At 37.4% G+C, this 10,250-nt stretch overlaps 1 pseudogene; it reads right to left on the bottom strand.

The window, feature by feature from the left end:
• Positions 1-5,188: 5,188 nt before the first annotated feature.
• LOC111765696 (peptidyl-prolyl cis-trans isomerase A pseudogene) lies at positions 5,189-5,662 on the bottom strand (annotated as a pseudogene).
• Positions 5,663-10,250: the final 4,588 nt, after the last annotated feature.

Raw genomic sequence — 10,250 nt, forward strand, 5'->3', positions numbered from 1 at the left:
GGACTAGGACAGCCACAATATTTATAAAACATGTCTGAATAAAAAAAAAAAAGAAAAACATAAGTTTTTGTTTGGATGGTAAAAAAGACTAAAAATCAAAGAGCAAATTACTTCAAATTGGTATCTTTCAACTGTAATCACTAAGTTGTGGTTTGGAGCATTTTTATGTCACATTTTTCAAACATGTTTTTTTTTCGTTATAATGGTAAAATAACAGTCATTTAGTACTTTTCAAATCTGGGTTGTTTTGTGCACCGACACAATTGTCTATCACTGGACATGTTACAAGAAAGGCCCAAATGGTAAGGTTGCTTCATTTTGAAACACTCTGCACCTTTGTGATACTGCAACCATCTTGCAAACCCACATCAACATCTTCCAGGATAGCCTGAAATTATAACTTTTAAAAAATCTACGTGTGCAATTAAAATGATAAAAATACTATCATCTTGGGATATTAAAGGAATCTAAACCATTTCCTACCCAACAAATAATATGTAAGAATATGACATTAATTCTTTAATTGCATTAAAGGTTATGATGGCTGTCACTTGGATGGCATAAATGATAATGTACAGTGTTAGAGAGAAGGTACAATGGTTTTGTGTTTGGGCAGAACTAGGTTTGAATTTCAGTCCTGCCACTTCCTAGCTCCATGGCCTTGAGAAAATTATCTAAACTTTCTGAGTCAATTTTCTTATTTATTAAACAGTAGATGGGAAATAATGCATATAAATCATGCCTGGTGTATATTTGGTACTCAATAATGACCACAACTAATAATAGACCAACTCTTTTAGCCTTTATCTACATATATGAGTCTTATGATGTGAAAGACACTTAAATTTCATAAACGTAAGGATTTTTTCCCCCCTTATATTTTAGAATCAGAAAGAATGGGGGTTTTAGGAATATCTTAAGATCTGTCAGCTCTTGACACAGTAATGCTATGTAACAAACCACCTCCAAATCCAGTGGCTGACAACTATGGTTTTTATTGTCATGCTCTCAGGCCTTCAGGTCAGCAGGTGGGCTGATAGAGGACAGGCTTCTTTGTGCAGGCCTGATTTAGATGGTGGGCCAGTTGGGCTCAACTCCAGGCTATATATTGGGTTCACCGTATCTTCATTCTGGGGCAAAGGCTGAAGGAGGAGCTTCTACTTGGGAGCACAGTATGTTGGATCAACAGAGCACAGGAAGCCAGTTAAACCATGCTCACATCTGCTAAGAGTCACATTCTAAAGCAAGTGATATGGTCAAGTCTCAATCAGTGAAGTAGGAAAACATACTCAAAATGGGAGAGGGATGTGAGCAAATATTTGCAGAATGCTGATTCAAAGTATTAGCATATTTCAGAGTAGAAGGCATGGAGGGAAGAACAGAAGGAGTTTTGGAATCAAAGTAGAAGAATCAAACAGGTTGTTGCTAGACTTGACTTCTAGTAGAAAAGAAGTAGAAAGAAATGAACAAGAGAAGGAAAATAAAGAGGAAAGGAAAAGGAAAAGGCAATTCTGAGGACTGAAATACAAGAACACGCCAGAAACAGACTTAATATAAATAGAAATAATTTAAAAAGTAGCAGTTAGCTTTGAAAAATGGCATGTATGTTCAGCGATCATCACAAATAGAGATAGGCCGAGAAAAGTTATTAAAATGAACTGCGTGTGTTCAATATTCAGACTTATTCAGGCACAAGCTAGTTACTCATGATGCATCATCTATGAAAAAATATATTATTCATGCAATAAAATATATGGTGAATTGACAGCCAGAAAAATGATTCATTTACATGAAATAAACTGTTTCCAGGAAATGTTAAACCATTTTGGTAACATCTATTTACATGAAACAAATATGCTTATATCTAACAACTTTATTAATTAAAACAGATCTACCAGAATACTCATTCTTTCATAAATTATTAGCTTTAGTTTCATTGCTATATGTAAATAGAAGTTTGTTTTTAAACATTGCTTTAAAAGTATTTATTAATTTATTCTTTTCAAAGTTTAGATTGGTTTTCCTGAATGGACTAAATGTATTTTTTAATTTATTCTTTTCAAAGTTTAGATTGGTTTTCCTGAATGGACTAAATGAATGTAATTTTATAATAAAAATTATAATTAATTTCATTTATGTAGTCAAGCAACCAATTCTCTAGACGTTGAAGATATAAAGATGAATAAAAAACAATATTCCTGTCTTGAGGGGTCTCAGAAAAATATTTTGTAATTTTACATAATGTGCTAGGAGCTATAATTGGAGAATATACAAAATATACAAAATACATTGCAGTGATGGGAAATGAAGGTGATGATTCAGTTGAGTAGAAAAGATAAGTAGAATCTAATTAGGTAAAGGTTGGTAGGGAACATCCAGATAGAAGGAACAATATATGAGAGCATAGAGACATGACAGATGACAGCAATTGTGGGAAATTAGTAATCCTGTGTGACTGGAGCATGTTTATTTTATTTATTTTTATTTTTATTTTTATTAAGATTCATTTATTTACTACTCTCCCCCCATCCCCGCCTCCTCCCCCAGTTGTCTGCTCTCTGTGTCCATTGCTGTGTGTTCTTCTTTTTGTCTGCTTCTGTTGTTGTCAGCAGCACGGGAATCTGTATTTCTTTTTGTTGTGTCATCTTGCTGTGTCAGCTCTCCGTGTGTGCGGCACCATTCCTGGGCAGGCTGCACTTTCTTTCGCACTGAGTGACTCTCCTTACGGGGCGCACTCCTTGCGCATGGGGCTTCCCTACACAGGGACACCCCTGCGCAGCACAGTACTCCTTGCGCGCATCAGCACTGTGCATGGGCCAGCTCCACACGGGTCAAGGAGGCCCGGGGTTTGAACCGTGGACCTCCCATGTAGTAGACAGATGCCCTAACCACCGGGCCAAGTCCGCTTCCCTGGTGCATCTTTTATTTTAGAGGGATGGTTGGAAGCATAATTTGGGGTCAGAATGAACAGACACATTTGTCAAGCTGTCTGCCCTTCTTTCTCTCAACTGCTCCAAGAAGACCAATCATTTCCACTCCCACAAGAATGTTGAAACTGTGTCTATTGGAAACTTAAATTGAGAACACATGTTGTAAGGAATCTTGGGACAGTCATTTGCTGCCATGCTCATGAAAAATCGGTAGGGAAAGTCCGTCTTCAGAGAAAGAGCGAAAGAGATATTGGGAGAAGCAGGGACAAAAGCTGATTTGGATTCTTAACAAAAGAGAAGGCAGCTACCTTGCCTCACAGGGCTTCCAGACCTTCATCTGTGATGCTCAGGGCACTTTTGGCCTTGACTTCTAGTATTCGCCTTTGGTTTAAGTTATCTCCTTCTTAGATTTGACCCAAACCCTCTTCCTAAGCCAATTTCAAATTTTGGACTTCGACAGATGTGGTGATTTGAATTTGTATGTACCCCAGAAAAACATGTTCTTAACCTTAAACCATTTCTGTAGGTGTGGACCCATTGTAAGTCGGACCTTTGGATGAGGTTTCTTCAGGATGGGTCTTAATCCTATTACTACTGGAGTCCTTTTTAAGAGGAATGAAATTAAGACAGAGAAAGAAAAAGCCATGGAAGCAAGAAGATGAACATCAATGGTTCTGGGAAGATAACAGAGAGACTAGGAGATACTGCTATGTGCCCTGTCATGTGACAAACTAAGGACCAAGAATCACTGGCAGTCAGCCCTAGAATTCCATAGCCTTGGGTAAGAAAGCATCACCATGATCACACCTTGATTTGGACTTTTTCCAGCCTCAAACCATGAGCGAACAAATTCACATTGTTTAACCCGACCCATTTCATGGTATTTGCTTGAGCAGCCGAGGAAACTGAAACAACAGGGAGGGGCATGGAAAGATTTTATATTTTATAATTGAATGAAAGTGATAATATAATAACAATGACGATGATAGCAAACACTTATTAAGTGACTGCTAGCTAACAAGGCACCATGTGAAGCACACTTCATAGTCACTAACTCATTGAATCCTCTAAACAATCGAATGAGCAAGATATTATTATTATCCACACTTTACAGATGATGAAACTAAACTGAAGTATAAAGCAAACCAGCCTAACATTAGGACCAATAAGATAATCAACAACAAAACCTTTGAGAAAGACTAATTCTATTGGTAGAGACTGGAGAGTCACAGAAGCTAGTTTTGAGCTTATTGTAATGTAGGCAAGACGGGGCTGGCTTGGACTGAATGAGATGGACTGAATAGCTGAGGGTGGTAGCAGTGGGGACATTAGGAAAATGACTAATTCAAGAGCTATTTAGGAAACAATGAACAGTACTAGGACATGGAGAGAGGGAGAGTGGGTAGTCAAGGATTTCCCCCAGATTTCTGACTAGAATAAGCAGGTAGGTGTTGGTACTACCTCATGCCCTGAACGAATGGGCACTTGAGTGGGGCTGTGGAGTGTCTGGATTCCACACTACCTTTGTAATCTCTGTAAGTGCGTGAGTCTGAGCCCCTCAATTTTCTACCTACTTTTGTCTCTCCTCAGTTCCTTAAAGTCTTCCCTTTCTCCTTCAACTTCATGGCCCAGGAGCTGAGAGGAGTCATTTTATCTCTAGCCTTCTATATGTCTGTCATCATTTTCCATCATCTATCTATTCCGCCTTCTCCAAAACCTATTCTTTCATTTCTCCTTTACACCTAGATGTTTGAAACTCAAAAAATGTGATGTTAGAGTCTTCCCAACACCCCACCCTTCCTGTTATTCTGTTTTGTCATCACTCACTGAGCCAATTCATAGAGAATGTTGTTCTAACTCAGGATGGAAAGACAAACAGGAAGGAGGAACTAGTGAAAATAACCAACATAAGGAATAATAATTCGAACTATTATCTTGCCACAGTAGTTTTATAAGGGACAGGGAAAAATGGGGAGAAACTAGTTGAAGCAGGGTAAGAAGTGTGTAAGGGGCGAATGCATAGAAGGCAAAGATAAATATATCTATTCTATTTTTTGTTGATTAAGATTTTTATTTCATAATCATAAATTTAATTGCAATCCAGCTACACATGGAAGGGGTGGATGATGTGGAGCCCAAAGACCTGCAACAAGAGCACAAAGATTATGGGCTACTGAGAGCAGACCATGCATGGTGGGCATTCTCCTGAGCTACAGAAGGAATGTCCTGGTGTTAAGACAAAAGACAAATCAAATTTATTAAACTTGTCCACAGTTGGCAATGGTGGTCTTCTTGTGGTCTTGCTGTTCCTGGACCCAAAGCACTGCATTGCTTCCACAAAATTCATACCCCCTTTCACCTGGCCATCCAACCACCTAGCCTTTGCAGTGCAGATGAAAAATTGGGAACCATTTGTGTTGGGTCCAGCATTGGCCATGGACAAGCTGCCAGGACTGCATACTTCAGGATGAAGCTCTCATCATCAGACTTCTCCTGTATATGGACTTGCCCCCAGTGCCGTCATGGTGTGTGAAGTCACCACCTTGGCACATAAAACCCAGGAATAATTCTATGAAAGCAGGAACCCTTAGGACCAAATCCTTTCTCCCCAGGGCTCAGGGCATGAAAATTTTTGGTCCTTGGAACTTTGTCTGCAAACAGCCTGAAGGAGACATGGCCTAAGGGCTCACCGTTGACAGTGATGACAGGAAGAACATGGTGGGGTTGACCATGGTTTGACACAGGACCCTGTGGTGGCAGTTGGTGGTGTCTGCAAGGCCCACCTATTCTTTTAAATAGTTTCCATTTGAAATCAGTAGAAGATAGGCCACAGTTGGAGCACGGAGTTGGGTTAGGGCAAATTTTAACTTGAGTGAAATCGGTGAAGATTTGGACACTGTCCCCACATATGTTTCTTCCTGGGGCCCCATTTCCAGTCTCCTTATCTGTCTCTTCTCTTCTTCATTCAGCCTCCCAATTCATAGTCAATTCTTGCACTCTCCATCCTTGTACCTTTAACCAACTTGGTCTTTACTCCTTGACCTGCTGACTTACCTTTTAGACTATAGTTAATATTTGCTCCCTATTCTTTCATAACTTATCTCATTCAGGTTTTTAGCTTCTGTCTTGTTGTTTTCCACACTGTAGCTTACAACAAAGCCTTCTATAAAGTTATATGCTAATTTGCTATATCCTTATCTTTTTTTCCATATTTATGGGCATGTTGTGATTTTTTGGAATGACTAAATGGGAAATTTTGGTTAATCTAAGGTTCTGGCTATTAGAGAGTCTTCAAATGGTTATCCCTGGCCTATCTCCCTGAAACCAAACACTTATTCTTCCTCTGCCCCTAACATCCAACTAAGGTAACCAACAATCATGATTTCCTAGGACTGTCCTGATCAAGTATTTAAAGTTACAAATGCTCCAGAAACTCCTTGGTCCCAGGCAAACCAGGATGGTTAGTCACCCTCTATCCCTACAAGACCATATTTGTCCTGCATCACTCTGTTCCTATGACCACAAAACCTAGTTATTGTACTTATTTTTTCCCTTCATGCTGGAGTATTTCAATAGACTCCTAACTGGTCTCTAGTCACTGTTTATTAAAATAATAACTCCCTTTGATCACTGGATTACTTTTGCTACAGGGTTCTTTGCCAACCAATGCCATTGCCTTGTTCAAACACTTTCAATGTCTCCCCTTTACCCATCAAATGAATCTTAAATGCTTGTGTTTGATGTCCTCCATAATCTTTCACCAGCCAATCTTTCTTGTTTTGATGACTCAGAAGTCACTTTACCATCTTTTAGAGATTTGCAGTCATTATTATAAATAACTGTACAATATTTTTTTTACTATCATTTGGAGTACTGAAATGACTCAGCACTGTTTTCTTATCAGTAAAATCTGAAAAGAACAACTCTTTTGTATATCTTTTCACATTTCTCACTATTCTTTCTTAGGTGCTTAGGTTAAATTAAAGGGTAGATCTGAAAACAAATTAATGTCTTTATAAGACAATGTCAGTTTAGAATGGTTGTTAGAGAATACCCAATAGGCAAATAACCATAAAACAATTTGGAAAAAAAAACTTGGAAGTTGACTTTTTTTTAGTAAACCGTGACTATTTTCTGTGATCCTCATGGAAAAAAACTAATCTGCTTTATAAATTATTATATTGCTATTTTAAAGAGAGTTCAAATACTAAATGAAATTCTATTCCAATTCTTTTTCATTGTTCCTTTTGAAGTTACAAAAATAAATCCTTCATTGTTTTATTTATCTGGCTTCTGGCTTCATAGACATTTTTTATTGTTGTAAAGAAAATACCCCCAGTGGGCCATGAAAACAATGTCCTATGCATCTCCCTTCTCCATGACCAATAAGACCATGATAATCTTCTTCACGTGGGTGAATAACCTAGAGTTTTCTTCATTTCTTCTGAGCTTTTGCTCCCCTCTCTGGGATTTTCAGGTTGTTTCTTCTCCTCTTCATTAGTTTTATTGATGGGTTCATTTCAGTCTGCTGAGGGACTGAAGGCATCTCTATTTATAATCCTCTAAGCCTGGCATAAACTCCTTAGGGTTCTGCTTGCTCATCCGCTGTTGCTCTTCTCCTTGTAAAGACTTTTTGGTGTAAATCTGGTGTTGCCCTTCAAAGCAGGCAAGTGGCTATTAACAGTACTTGGTACTTACTAATATACCTAATGCCATCCATCATCTCTGTCCTTTTGAAACTTAGATTCCAGGAATCCCAGTAATGGGCTCTACTATGCTTTTCCTCTATTTTAGGTGCATTTCTCAGTAAGAGCAAACATGTGTCAACATTTTTTCTTGCTTTAGTATAAATTGCTTGTCATAAAATATTCTTAGGTTGTTACTGTGTTTCAAGTGAAAATGCCTTTTAGTGATAAATTCTTTCACTTTTTTAGACTGCCTTGGTAGAGTAAAAGTCTGTATCAAATACCCATTTTTTCCTACTATCTCCGGTAATAACAATCCATAAATCCTTAGGACTAAATGTCACACACTGACTTGGACTGGGGCTTGGAGTCTGTCATGGTTTTAAAGTTTGACACTCCTGCCATCAAGAGGTGGGGTAAAGTCTGCTCCTCTTGATCCTGGATGGGTCTGTGACTCTTTGATTAATAGAATATGATAAAAGAGGCTGGGCCATAAAGGCCATGCAATATCAATTTTATTTGCTGGAACCCTTGATCTCAGAGCCCTGTGTCACCAGGCTGGACATCTGAATATCCTGAAGAAGCTATGCTTTGAGGAAACTCAATTTACATGGAAAAACCACATGTGGGCATTTTAGTCTGCAGGCCCAGCTGAGCTCAGCCTTTGAGTGTACCCAGCCCAGGTGCTAAATATCTAAATATTTGTGAAACAACTTCTAGTTGGTTCCCATTTCTAGTCATTTGAGTGTTCCCAGCTGAGGTACCAGGCATCTTGGAACAAAAATAAACAATTCTCTCTGTGGTATGTCCAAATTTCTGATCTGCAAAAATCCATTTTACTCCACAAGGTTTTGTGGTAGTTTTTTATTTTGCAATAATTCTTAAAGTGACTACATGATTTAATTTCTAATTTTCAGTTTCCTCATCTGAAAAAAAGACAATCCTTACAATTTTTTGTTGTTGTTGTGATTTTCTTTTCTGGAGGATTTAATGAAAGAACGTGTGTAAAATACCCAAGGCACCAGGGTTCAATAAATTCTAGCTGTTATTACTATAATAGGCAATAATAATATATTTTTAGTGAGATTAATGAATGCAATTTTTTAGCACACACGTTGATATGTTATTAGTTCAGTTTTAATCAAGTTTTGAGAATGCATTGTAAATGTAAATATGATAGTAGAGTTAAACTTGAATCAGGAAGGACCCTCAATTTAAATCACTTTTCACTTTGAGACTCACACGATAGATAGTGTTGATGAGAAAATCAGATAAACAAATGTCTTTCAGTAGCATGATTTATTTTTTCAGGAGCAAATGGATAGTTTTCAATTCCTGGTATTGTGTTAGTGCCAATTCCTAGTGAAATTTAAAAGTTCATCAAATACTGAACTGGAACCCTCATTGGAACTCATAGTTGCCTTTTTACGGCTTCTACTCAGTATGTCTTTCAAATTGTTGATGGAAAATCTCTGTAATCACTGTTGTAGCCCTTGAGGTATATGCAGTAACAGTGTATTAGTTATTGATCTTATTTTGGCTTCAGGTGTAGATGTATGCAGGAAGATCAGTTTTTCTTTTCTTTTAAGGAGTTCTTCTTGTTGTCTTTTAATTACATAACAAAAAGTATGTTTTAATTGATCATTTCAAGTGTTTTCCATCCAGATATCGATAAATCTCCATTATGCTTACCTTAGCACAGATACTTTAAATAAAGATTTATGATCAATTCAGATTCACCAGTTAGAAAATGACTTCTTTAGCTACATAGGAATCAGCATGAGAAATTCATGTACGATTTTAGAAAAATAACGGGAACTTCCTAGGGAAGCTTAAAGCTCACTAACCTTTAGGCAAAGTCTTGACCTTTTTAAAGGTGAGATCATAAATTAAGCTTAATGCATATGTTTTAGGGAACCAACCAAGAAAAACTATTAATAGATGTTTACAGCATCACCCATGCCTTCACCTTCTAAAAACATTGTAATATCTACTCTTCTGAACCTTTGAACATTGGATAAATGAAGATAATTTTAAGATTTTTACTGAAATTCTTACATGTATGCAGCACAATTCTTCATAGGTTCAACTGAATTCCTTTCAGGTCAGAATCTCTGGACCTATGATATACTTAAAGATGCATTCACCATATGTTTATCTTTAGAGAGTACTAGAAGATCATTAGGAACAGATATTTGCATATTGGAGTGAGGTAATAGGAGCCAAGAAACCAATGCAGGAAACCTGGATTCTATGTCTGCTTCTGTCAGTAATAATCTCTATGGCTGTAGGCAAGTCACTTATATTTTCAAGCTGTCACTTTCTGAATTAATCTAGTCCTGCTAAGGCTTTAACGTTTTGTTTTTCTATCTGTTTACTAAAAAAAGGTAGGGAAAAATGCTTTTCCATTTACGCATACACACACACACACATACACAACCTTCCTTATGTTATCTTAATTTACTTCATGCCAATTAGTAGTTCTGGCAACTTACTCCATTTTAAATAATGGTACACAGGCAGTGTTATTGTTTAATTATTTAAATGGCATGCTCAGTGGGCACCTTATTTTGAATCCATTATGGATGGCAAATAGAATGAATATATTATGGATTCTGTACCTTACAATCATTAC

The sequence above is a fragment of the Dasypus novemcinctus genome, chromosome 8, assembly GCF_030445035.2.
Source record: "Dasypus novemcinctus isolate mDasNov1 chromosome 8, mDasNov1.1.hap2, whole genome shotgun sequence".
NCBI classification, from domain to species: Eukaryota; Metazoa; Chordata; class Mammalia; order Cingulata; family Dasypodidae; genus Dasypus; species Dasypus novemcinctus.